Below are 12,479 nucleotides of genomic sequence, written 5' to 3' on the forward strand. Positions count from 1 at the left end.
ACGTCTGTGACAAGTGGTGGTTCACGGCCGCCTTGCGTGCCTCATGCATCACGGCTTGAGGGCTGTGGAGATGATGCCATCCGCCCCCAAAAGGGAGACGTCACCCTGGCGGCCCCAAATTTCTCATCAGCAGTTGACCTCTGAAGGGGAGCAGTGCGCCCCTGCGGTGGCCGAGCCTGCTCCCACCTCTTTCTCACTCCCCCTCCCCTCTGTGTGGGCGGGGCGCGGTGTGGGCGTGGCCGCGGGTGCTGCTTGTCGCCGGGACCCTGCCACATCCTGCGCTCTGCCTCCTCGCCCAGCGCACGCGTCCCTCGGATGGCGGCGCAGCGCGGCGCGCGGCCCCTGACCGACCGACTGTCGTCTCTGCCAAATGACTTCCACTCAGTGTGACTGATGGCCTCGGGGCCGACTGTGGGCCTCCTTCTCTCTGTGTGGCTGACAACCGCGCAGAGGTCTGTCTGGCTCGTTGCCTGTATGTCTGCCTGACTGGCCAGCCTTGTCTGCCGGTCTGTCCATCCCTCGGTGCGTCTGACTGGCCCCTGCCTGACAGTGTCCGTCTTCTGTTTGTGTTGTGACCTCTCTGGAGTTGACTGCTCCCTCGGCGTGGGCTGCCTCTGCGGGATAGGCCACCTGTCGCCTGTCGGTGGGGGTGACAGCTCACATGACTGTCTCCTTGATGACTCAGAGAAGATTGTGGATTCCCACCCCAGACCCCTGCCCATCCTCTTGGACCCTCATCTCCCACTCCCACGCTGAGCCCAGCTGCTCCTCGCCATTCCTGGGAGCCTCAGGCTGCCCCCAGTGCCCCGAGTGGATTTCCCAGGAGAAGCTGGACCACAGGTAACACACTCCTGTCTGCCCTGGGCTGGGCTGGGCACCCTCTCTGCCCTGGAGGCCTATCCCCTTCCTGAGGCATACAGAGCACAGGGAAGGACTGTGAGAGGACGCCTGTGCTCTGGTCAGAGTTGGGGACACCGAGGCACAGAATGCTCATACAGTGAAGCCAGACAGCTCAGGGTGACTGGAGTTCTCTGTGGATCTGCAGAAGGCCTGGAGCATGGAGGCAGGAGGATGGCTGAGATGACCCCAGCAGCTGTCTGTGAAAACAGCTTGCTAAAGGGGCAGAGTGCAGCAGGCAGGTTCCAGGCCAAACGTGGCCCAACAGTCAACCTGACTCTGGGCAGCTGAACTGGGCAGGGGTGGCAATGGGTACGGGGAGTGTGATGCTTTTACATGGCTCATTTCATGGTGGTGGCGGTGCTGGGGGCATCAACTTTGTGCAGTTTTCTCCATTTTATCTCCTTCCACCGTCCTTTGAAGTAGGAGCTGGTGAGCCCATTTCACAGTGGAAGAAATGAGGCTCAGAGAGGTAGTGATTTTTCCAAGATGGCTCAATTAGAAGGAAGCAGGGTGGGCTTCAACCCCCCTCAGCCGCTGCCCTCAAGTCATCTTCTCATCTTTTTCTGAAAACGTGGGGGATGGGCCCCACAGTAAGAGAGAGGTGACCCCAGGGGTGCAAGGAGCGTGGAGGGGATCAGGCTGGATCCTGCCTGAGAGGGTCTGTCAGGGAACCTCCAAGGATGGATTGAATGTTGGCATGTGAAAGAAAGGGAAAGGCAGAAAGAGGCAGAGGCCCCCAGGGGAGTAAATGCCTGGACCGGGGATCTGAGGACTTGTTGAGGAATGGTAGGTTAATGGAGCTGATCAGCTAGAGCAGGGGGCCCAGTGATCTTAGGGAGGCACGAGGCCGTCCCTGTAGGGGCGTCTGCAGCTGGGGCAATGGCGGGGGGATTTCATAAGCATATGGTGGAGTGGGGAAAACCTGGTGATTCAAAATCTGGCCATGTGCCTTTCTAGCTCGGTGACTTTGGGTGAGTCGCTCTACTTTTTCTAGCCTCAGTGTCCTCATCTGTAAAATGGGACAAAAGTAGCTCTGCCCTCATGGGATTATTTGTGAGAACTCCGGGGCATAAACTTGTGAAAGCTGCCTGCTGGAGGCCTGTGCAGAGTTGATCGTTGGTGCCAGTTTCCCTTTTTGGAAGGGAGTTTGCATTGAGAGGAACCTCAAACCTGTGGAAGGGAAAGGCCAGGCTCCAGGAAGGTACAGGGACACACTTGGGGAGCTGGAGTCCTGCTCCCCTAGCCCCTTGGCCTCTGACCCAACCAGGTTACAGACACTTCAGGGTATCCCATAATCCTCACAACACCAGCGGAGGCTGGAGGCCTCACTCACCCATTTCACAGATGAGGAGACTGAGTCCCAGCGGGGAGACTCTTGCCCCAGGTCATGCTACCATGAGCTGGGATCTGGGATTGGGTCCCAGTCTGTTTGATGTCAAGTTCACAAACCCCTGGACAGGATAACATAAAAATAAGACTCATGTCCTAGAGTGTCTTCTGAGAAGAAGAGTCAGGGTGGCTGGGCATCCGAGGGCAGGCAGGAAGTCCCAGGAGGGAGGCCCCTGGTCCTCTTCTCCCCACTGCTGTTTAGCACAGCCCTCGTCCTGCCTGACTCAGCCTTGGGGGGGTTGGTGTCTGAATCCTTATTCAACACCTCAGCTGAGGAAGCTGAGAGCTCTTAACGCCTGGAGGGGGCCAGAACTGGGGTGAGGGTGACGAAGGCAAGGCCAAGGCTGAGCCCCAGGTGCTGAAGGCTCCTATCTGCCCAGTGAGTTGTCATCAGGCCAAGAGAAGGGGCGGGAGCCTGGTGGGGAGTGAGTTGGGGGCATCCCAGAGGAGGAGGCCAGCTCAAGAGAAGAGGGAAGAGAGGAAAGCAGGTCACCTGGACCTTTGAGAGATGCCAGCTTCTCTGCAGCATCAGGGCCTCCTTAGTGCCCAAGAGATAAAACCCGTTGCCATCGAGTCAATTCTGTAGGACAGAGTAGAACTGCCCAAGGCTGTAATCGTTATGGAAGCTGACTGCCATATCTTTTTCCTGTGGAGCGGCTAGTGGGTTCGAACCACTGACCTTTTGGTTAGCAGCCAAGCGCTTAACCACTGTGCCACCAGGGCTTCACTTGGTAGCTACATGAATGAAAGGGAGGGGGGCACCCCCAGCTGGGGGCAATAGCACCTTCGTAATCCCTGAAGGCAGGACTGACCACTACTCAGCCCTTCTTCACACAGCTGGGAGGTCCTTGGGGTCAGGTGGGGGCTTTGGAACTGGCTCCCCAGCACACTGCCGGTTGTGATCTTGGGCTGTGGAATCAGCCAGACCTGGGTTCAAGTCCCAGCTCCACCACTTAGTATCTGTGTGACATCAAATAAGCCACTCAACGTCTCTTAGCCTCAGTTTCCTCATCTGTAATATGGGAATAAGAATGCCTTTCTCGACTTTGTTGTGAGGAATTTATTCAACATGCATTTATTAAGCCCGACTGCATGTCAGGCTATGACACTGAACAGGTTTTGATGGAACTTCCAGACTAAGACAGACTAGGAAGAAAGGCCTGGCAACCTGCTTCTGAAAATCAGGCAATGAAAGCCCTATGGATCACAACAGTTTGATCCCTAGCCTATTGTGGGATGGCACAGGATGGGGCAGCATTTTGTTCCTTTGTGCGTGGGGTCACCATGAGCCAGGGGCTGAATGGATGGTAGCTAACAATTAGTGGGGACTTGCTAGGGGCTGCCCAGGGAGTCATTTAGAGGTAGAGGGAAGAAAGCTGTGAGAACACAGCCCAGAGAGGCCCAGTGCCTGGAGGAGGAGGGCTTCATGTCCTCAGGGCCCCTTCCTCACATGCTCCCCTTTGCCCTGCCTCCAGTGCCCCCAAAGGAGTGGAGGGGGGAACTGAGCTAGAAGAACTCCACCCCCGGCTCACAGGTGCGACCGCCCCCACTCCTCGCCCTGGCCCCTGGCCAAAGGGACTTTTCACGACAGCTCAAATGAGAGCTCTGAGTAAACCTGGAACTTCTGAAACGACCTGAGAATGTTCCCCTGGGAGAGGGCAGGGGCCCCATGTGAGGGCCCCAGCTGGCCACAACATCTGCAGCAGAGACTGACTCCAGCTGGCCTGCTGGCCCCTGCAGCCCCCAGGAGGGACCCAGCCCCCCCCTCTCCGAGCCCCCAGGGAGGTGGGACAAGAGCACCAGCCTGGCTCCTGGACCAAGCCTGACCTTCCTTACTGTGTGACCACAGACAGGCTCTGGACCTCCCTGGGCCTGGATCACCTCGTTTGCCAAGTGGACTTGATGGTCTAGTCCAGGCCTGGGGCCTGCAAATATTCTCCAATGCAAATTAGTCACACTCAGCCACCTTAGGCCTGGACAGGGGCAGGCTGGTGGGGCCTGCTGGGTAAAGAGGAGACACAACAGCCTGCCGGCCCTGCCCCGCATGTTCCTGTCTTGTCTCAGGGGCCTTTCTTGCTCTGCCTTACTTGGGGCCAGGTTGCCCAACCCAGCCCCTCCTGGTCTGGGGGAAATGGGGCTGGAGTGAGGTGGGGCTGCAGAAGCTGAGAGAGGTTGCACAGTCTAGGCAAGGTTGCCTAGGGTGGTAGACACTGCAGGATGATAGAGGTTACACAGGCAGAAGAGGTTGCTGGGAGTACTCCGGGGCTCAGCTAAGGGAGGTTGCGCAGGCTGGAAGACGTTTCAGGAGGGAGAGGTTGTTCAGGCTAGCAGAGGCCACATGAATGGAGATTTACTGCCTGGCTGGGAAAGAGAGAGAGAGGCTGATAGGCTAAGAGGTTGCACTGGCTGGGAAAAGACAGGCCCTTCCCGCCATGTTCCCAGGGGCCCTGGTGCAGCTGTCCCCAGACACCCATAGCCTGTCCCTCACCACTGGCCAAAAAAATATAAAAAGCAACTAATAGTAGCCACAGTGTGCCTAGGACCTGCCTTACTCCCTCAGCCAGGCCAGGTCCTCTGCCCCCATTCTCTAGATAAGGAAAACTGAGACTCAGAGAAAGGAAGAGACTTACCCAAGGTCTCTAACAGAGCCTCCTTTCTGACCCAGGACCACTGGGCCCGTAGCCTGAGAGCTCCACTTGGCTAAGAACTCACTGTGGGAACCTAGGCAAGTCACCGTACCTCTCTGAAAGTTCCTTGTTATTTATCTGATGGCAGTAGTCATGATCACTCACTCTGGGAACTGAGAGTATTGCCAAGACACGGGGGTGGGGTAGGGAGAAGGCTGGAGAGTTCCTGTGGACAGCGACAAGGCTGATGGAGAAGCCAAGACCTCTCTCAGGGGCTGCCTCTGGCACCGTTCCTTCTATAGCTAGACACAGCAGTTCTCAGCCTCATTCATTCACCCATTCTTCAGCTACTTACTAGCACCTACCGTGTTCCAGGCTCCGTTCTATGTAGTGGAGATACAATGGTGATAAAAATGGCTGTTTCCTTACCTTCAGGAGCTTATGGTCCAGGAAAGGGACAGGTCATAAACACAAAATCGGCACATTACTGAGTCACAGTATTACAACTGCTATGGAGGAGACAAACATGGGGGTGTGTGCCACACAGAACCTCAGAGGAGACTCACTTCAGACAGAAAAGATGGCCTCTCTGAGGAGGCAATTTTGAGACTGAGACCTGAAGGCTGAGAAAGCCAGTCCTTCATAGAAGCAGATAACATGTTCTGGCAGAGGCAGCAACACATGCAAAGGCCCTGAGGTGGAGCATTGGAGCTTTGGCCTTCATCCTGTACACAGAGGCCCTCGATGCACTGAATTTAAGAAAAAGGAGTCAGAAACAGTAAGATTTAAGCTTAGAATGCAGTTGTTACGGATTGAATTGTGTCCCCCCAAAATGTGTGTCAACTTGGCTAGGCCATGATTCCCAGTATTATGTGGTTGTCCTCCATTTTGTGATCTGATGTGATTATCCTGTGTGTTGTAAATTCCAACCTCTATGATGTTAATGAGGCAGGATTAGAGGCAGTTATGTGAATCAGGCGGGACACAATCTACAGGAGTAGGTTGTATTTTGAGTCAATCTCTTTTGAGATATAAAAGAGAGAAACAAGGAGAGAGGAGAGGGACCTTGTTACCACCAAGCAGGAAGACCCAGGAGTGGAGCATGTCCTTTGGACCTGGGGTCCCTGCACTGAGAAGCTCCTAGACCAGGGAAAGATTGATAACAAGGATGTTCACCTAGAGCCGACAGAGAGAGAAAGACTCTCCCTGGAGCTGGTGTCTTGAATTCAGATTTCTAGCCTCCTAAGCTGTGAGAGAATAAATTTCCATTTGTTTAAGCCATCCACTTGTGGTATTTCTGTTATAGCAGCACAAGATAACTAAGACAGTAGTGTACATAGATTTTAATGTTAAAGGAAGTCTTCACAATCCACTATATTAGGAAGCTTTCTCTTTAATTAGTCATCCATTAACCAAGAGTTTTGATCACCTACTATATGTTGGGCATTGGCTGGCCACTGGTTATTTAGCAGTAAAGGAGAGATCCATGGCTCCTGCCTAGAGGTGCTCAGAATGTAGAGCTGTGTGCCCTGGTGGAGGGATGGGCCCCAGAGGAAGGAGTGATTCTCACTCCTTGGAGAGGTCAAAAGAGATTTACAGAGGAGATGACATTTGAATTGGATTTGGAAGACAGCGTAGGAACTGACAGTCGGCCAAGGAGGGTAGAGAGTTTCAGCGACAGGGATAGCACGCATGAAGCTTGGAACCCAGATGAATGGGGCATGTTGGTGGAGCTGTCAGGAATCTGGTGTAGCTGGAGTCCTGAGGGCATGCGTTGTTGGGGGCCAGATCCTGAAAGATCTTGAATACTGTTTTTTCTGGAGGAAACATGGTTGGTTTGAGGACTGATTGTAGGGGTCACACTAGAGAGGTCAGGGAGGAGATCCAGGAGAAGGTCCAGCAGAAGCCCTCAAAGACGGGGAGAACCTGGGAGTCCTTTCTTCTGTGTTCCATCTTGGGAAGTACCTCAGTTTTGACACTTCTCCTTCTGGTGTCCTCTTGGCTGCTGTGTCTAACACTTGTGGGGAGTCCCTCCTCACCTACCCCATTTCTTCTTGATCCCTGTGGGAACATTTTGCTTTTGCCACACCCTCGCCTTTCACTTTCAACCCACAATTCTACCTGGGTTGGGTTAGTGTTGATGACTGATTTGAGGAACTAAACAAATCTCATCCCTGAATAATCAGTGAGGTAATGAAGATGCAGGGAAACCAAGAAATTGGGTTGTTTCCAGTTTGGGGAAGTTGTAAATAATGCTGCTATGAGCATTATAAAGAGCCCTGGTGGCACAGTGGTTAAGCACTTGTCTGCTAACCACCAGGTTGGCGGTAAGGACCCATTAGCTGCTCCGTAGGAGAAAAGATGTGGCAGCCTGCTTTCATAAATATTTGTAGCCTTGGAAACCCTATGGGGCAGTTCTACTCTCTCCTCTAGGGTCACTAAGGGTAGGAATCGGCTTGATGGCAATGGATTTTATGAACGTTATGGTACGTGTCTGCTGGTGTGTTTATTTACACATTTCTCTTTGGAATGTAACCCAGAAATGGAATTGTTGGGTCTCTTGTTGAGGAAAAGTTTTCCAAAGTGGTTGCACCAATTTGTACTCCTATCAGAATATTGACTAGAGATTGAGAGTTTCAGTTACTCCAAATCTTTTTCGGCACTTGGAATTGTCTGTTTTTCATTTTAGCCATTTTGGATTGGCATGTAGTGGCATCATATTGGGATGTAAATTTGCATTTCCTTGGTGAATAATAATTCTGAGCACTTTTTATATGCTTTTTCACTATTTGGATGTTCTCTTTTGTGAACTGTTTTTTTAACCCTTTTGTCCATTTTTTAAAAAACTAGGCTCTCTGTTTTTTCTTTCTTTTTTTATTATTTTATGGGAGTTCTTTATATATTCTTGACACAAGGCTTTTGTCAGATATTTGTATAACTGTCTACCTACCTACCTACCTACCTGTCTGTCTGTCTTTCTATCCATCTATTCTCTTAAAAGTCTTAATTTTAAAGAAGTTCAATTTATCGGTCTTTTTCTTTATGGTTAGAGCTTTCTTTGTGCAGTTTAAGAAATGTTGCGTGCTCTAAGGTCATGAAGATATTATCCTATGTTTGATTCTAGAAGCTTTAGTGTTCTACCTTTCCCATTTAGGTCTACAATCTATCCAGAATTGATTTTTTATGTATGATGTGAGGTAGGGGGTCAAGTTTTATTTTTTCGGTAAGGATATGAAATTAATTAAAAAAAAATGTATCATGCTTTCCCACTGCTTTGCAGTGGTGTCTTTGTTGAAAATTAAAGGGCTATATGTGAGTTAAGGAGCCCTGGTGGCTCAGTGGTTAAGTGCTTGGCTGCTACCCGAGAGGTCAGTGGCTTGAACCCAACAGCTGGTCCATGGGAGAAAGATGTGGCAGTCTGCTTCTGTAAAGATTACAGCCTTGGGAAACCTTGTGGGGCAGTTCTACTCTTTCCTATAGGGTCGCTATATGTTGGAATCGACTCCACAGCAATGGATTTTTATATGTGAGCCTATCCTGGACTCTACTCTTTTCCATTAGCCAGTTTTTTTCCTTGCACCAATGCCATACTTTATTACTTTGTAAGTCTTGATATTCTTCTTCAAGGTTGTCTAAATTATCCTCAGCCCTTTGCATTTCTATATAAATTTTAGAAATAACCTGTCAAACCCCTGCTGGGATTTTTTTTATTTTTTGGAATCTTGGGGTTTCACTGAAACTTTAGTTCAGTTTGGGGAGAACCGAAATCTTTAAAACATTGAAATTTCTGATTCATGAACATAGTATATCCCTCCACTTATTTATATTTTCTTTAATTTATCTTAGTAGTATCTTGTAGTTTTCTGTGTAAAAGTCTTGCATATCTTTCACTATATGATGTTTTTTAATGCTAATATAAATTGTATTATTTTTAAAATGTCATGTTTGTTGTTAGTTTATAGAAATACAGTAGTGTTTTATATTGATCTTGTATTCAGCCTGCTTCTGCTAAGGCTACCCATTCCCACAGCCTTATTGTCAATAGTTTATCTGTTGAGTTTCTTTGATTTTTACTCAAGTCTTACACCGTTCCATCTTTGTAGTTTACTAACTTTTCTAAATTTATTTTTCTTGCCTTATTGCATTGACCATGACTTCCAGTACAAGACCTTCTTGTCTTTTTCTTGACCTCTGGGAGAAAGAGTTCAGTATTTGACTACTAAGGATAAAGTCAGCTGTATATATTTTGTACATGCGTGTGTGTGTATGCTCTTTATCAGATTAAAGATTTCTTCTATTTATGGTTTTCTGAGAGAGGTTTTTTTAAATATAATATGAATGGGTGTTGCAATTTATCAAATGAGTTTTCTGAACTTTTTAAATGATCGTATACATTTTCTTCTTTATTCTGTGAATGTGGTGAACTCGATTTCTGATTTTCAAGTGTCAAACTAACCTTGCATTCTTGAAATAAACCCCACGTGGTAATGATGTATTATCTATTTTTGCATATATAACCAGCTTTGATTTGTTAATATTTTGTTTAGGATTTTTGCATCTCCATTCATGAGAGAGATTGACCTATACTTTTACTTTCTTTTAATGTCAAGCATTGTTGTCAAAGTTACGTCTTTTAATTCCAGTGCTTAGTCCGTTTACATTAATGTAAGTACTAATGTGTTTGGGATAAAGTCTACCCTTTTGCTATTGTTTTCTTTTTATCTCATCTGTTCTTTGCTCCTATTTTCTTCTTCCTTGTCCTCTTTTTAAGACGACTCAATTTTAAAAATTATCATTCTATGTTCTTGTCTATTAGTTAGTTATACATTCCTTTATAATTCTGCTAGTGATTATCTTAGAGATTACAACATGCATCTTTGACTTTTTAGAATCTATCTTAAATTGGTACTTTTACCTCTTAACCAGACAATACAAGGGTCTTTAACTCTATTCACCCTTTCTTACCTTTGCGGTATTGTGGGTCACGTATTTTAATTCTACATATAGTTAAATTCCATAAGACATTCTCATTATTGTTGTAAGCAATTAATTTATATTTATAGTACTCTCTGTTGCTCTTCATTCCTTCACACAGTACCTTGCCTCCCATCTAGGATTATTTTTCTTTTGCCCAAAAAACTCACTTTTCCATATCTTCTGAGGCAGGTTTCATAGTGACAAATTCTTTCAGTTCCCTCCTCCTCTGCCCCCTTTTTTTTTCGGTCTGAAAAATATTTTTACTTTGCCTTCGTTTTTTTGAAAAATTAAATTAGGATGTAATTCACAAACCACAAAATTCACCCTTTTAGATAAGTGTACAATTCAGTGGTTTTTAATATATGCAACCAACACCACTATCTAGTTCTAGAACATCTTCATCACTCCAAAAAGAAACCCATACCCATGAGCAGTCACTCCCCATGGCCCTCAGCCCCAGCCCCTGGCAACCGCTAATCTGTTTTCTGTGTCTGTGGGTTTGCCTTTTCTAGATAGTTCATCTAAGTGGGATCATACAATATGTGTCCTTTTGTGTCTCATTTATTTCGCTTAGCATAATGCTGTCAATGTTCACCCATGTTGTACCCTGTATCAATACTTTATTTCTTTATAAGACTTGCTAGTATTCCATTGTATGGATATACCACACCTTGTTTATCCAGTTACTAGTTGACAGATATTTGGATTGATTCCACTTTTTGACTGATACGTTGTAAACATTTACATACAAATATTTTTTGTTGTCATATGTTTTCAATTCTATTGGGTGTATGCCTAGTAGTGGACCTGCTGGGTCATATGGACACTCTATGTTTAACTTTTTGAGGAACCACGAAACTGTTCCACAGCAGAGGCACCCTTTTACATGGCCACCAGCTATGTGTGAGGGTTCCAGTTTCTCCACATCCTTGCCAGTACTTGTTATTTTCCATTGCTTTTAAATGTTATTATTATTATTATTTTTAATTTTCCTATAACCATCTTACTGGCCCCTCAAGTACTGTCTAACTTGGTTGCAGTCCCATGCTGTCTTAGTCGTCTAGTGCTGCTCTAACACAAATACCACAAGTGGATGGCTTTAACAAAGAGTTTATTCTCTCAGAGTCCAGTAGGCTAGAAGTCCGAATCCAGGGCACTGACTCCAGAGGAAGACTTTCTGTCTCTGTCAGCTGTGGAGGAAGGTCCTTGTCATCAATCTTCCTCTGGTCTGGGAGCATCTCAGCGTAGGAACCTCAGGTCCAAAGGACATGCTCTGATCCTAGCACTGCTTTCTTGGTAGCATGAGGTTCCCAACTCTCTGCTTGCTTCCCTTGCTTTTCCCCAGGGAAATTCTCTTTACGTTGGATCAGGGATATGACCTGGTAAGGGTATTACAATCCCACCCTAATCCTCTCTAACATAAATTTACAATCACAAAATGGAGGACAACCGCAGTATATGGGGAATCATGGCCCAGCTAAATTGATACATCCATTTTCGGGGGACATAATTCAGCCCATGACACATGCTTTCTAGCAGTTTTTTTTTTTTTTCCCCTTGTTTTGGTAGCTGTTCTCAGTGGAAGGATTAGTCTGATACCAGCTACTCCATCATAACCAAAGTGGAAGTTTCTTCTCCACACACATCTTATTTTATAAAACCAAGACTCACTTACATTTAAAATGTTATGAGCTAGCTTAGACATGCAAAAAGGCATAGGAATAATATAATCAATAATATAACCAATAGTACCTGTCACTCAGCTTAAACAACACTGTGAGGCCCCCTAACACCCCTTCTCATCCCTACGACCCCTTTTCTGCATTATTCTAAAGTTGATGTTTATCATCTCCATGAGTTTCTTGATACTTCAATGACATGTATGTGTTCACCTAAACAATATATAGAACTGTCTTCTAGGATTTTTGCCATGTAGGTGGTATTATGTATATGTTCTTCTCTTACTCTTTTTCTCTTTACATTTTGATTGTGAGAGTCATTGGCCTGGTTGTGTGTAGCTGTAAGGGATTCATTTTCATATTGAGCGATTATGTCATGATTGATTTCTCCATTCTCCTGCTGAGGGACATTTAGGTTGTTTCCAGCTTTTCACTGTTGATATCAATGCTGCTACAAACATTGATCTGTATGCTTCTTGTGCACAAGTGCAAGAGTTTCTTTAAGAGTGTACCAAAAAGAAAAGTACCAAAACAAATAAACAAACAAACAAACCAAACCCATTGCCATTGCGTTGATTCCAACTGATAGCAACCCGAAAGGACAGGGTAGAACCGCTCCATAGAGTTTCCAAGGAGTGCCTGGTGGATTCGAACTGAGGGCCTGTTTTGATTGGCAGCCATAGCTCTTAACCACTATGCCACCAGGGTTTCCTTAGGAGTGTACAGAGGTGTGAAATTGCTGGGTCTTAGGGTAGGCACTTGCTCACGCTTATTAGATTCTGCCAAATTGTTTGCCAGGCCAGTTGTATCAGTTTATATCTCCTGTAGCTATGAATGAGAGTGACCGTCACCCCTTATCCTCAGCAACATGTGATGTCAGACCTTTTTATCTTTGGCACTCTGATAA

The 12,479-nt window shown here is 46.9% G+C and overlaps 1 protein-coding gene across 2 annotated transcripts in view; it reads left to right on the forward strand.

The window, feature by feature from the left end:
- The first annotated feature begins 287 nt into the window (after nucleotides 1–287).
- The window catches only part of IL21R (interleukin 21 receptor), a 34,359-nt gene continuing 22,167 nt past the window's right edge, over nucleotides 288–12,479 (forward strand). For both annotated transcript variants that reach the window (XM_064295752.1, XM_010598563.3), the window contains exon 1: nucleotides 288–840. The gene's annotated coding sequence lies outside the window, so the exon portion shown is untranslated. The remainder of the gene's footprint in view (nucleotides 841–12,479) is intronic.

Source organism: Loxodonta africana, chromosome 12, assembly GCF_030014295.1.
Source record: "Loxodonta africana isolate mLoxAfr1 chromosome 12, mLoxAfr1.hap2, whole genome shotgun sequence".
NCBI lineage: Eukaryota > Metazoa > Chordata > Mammalia > Proboscidea > Elephantidae > Loxodonta > Loxodonta africana.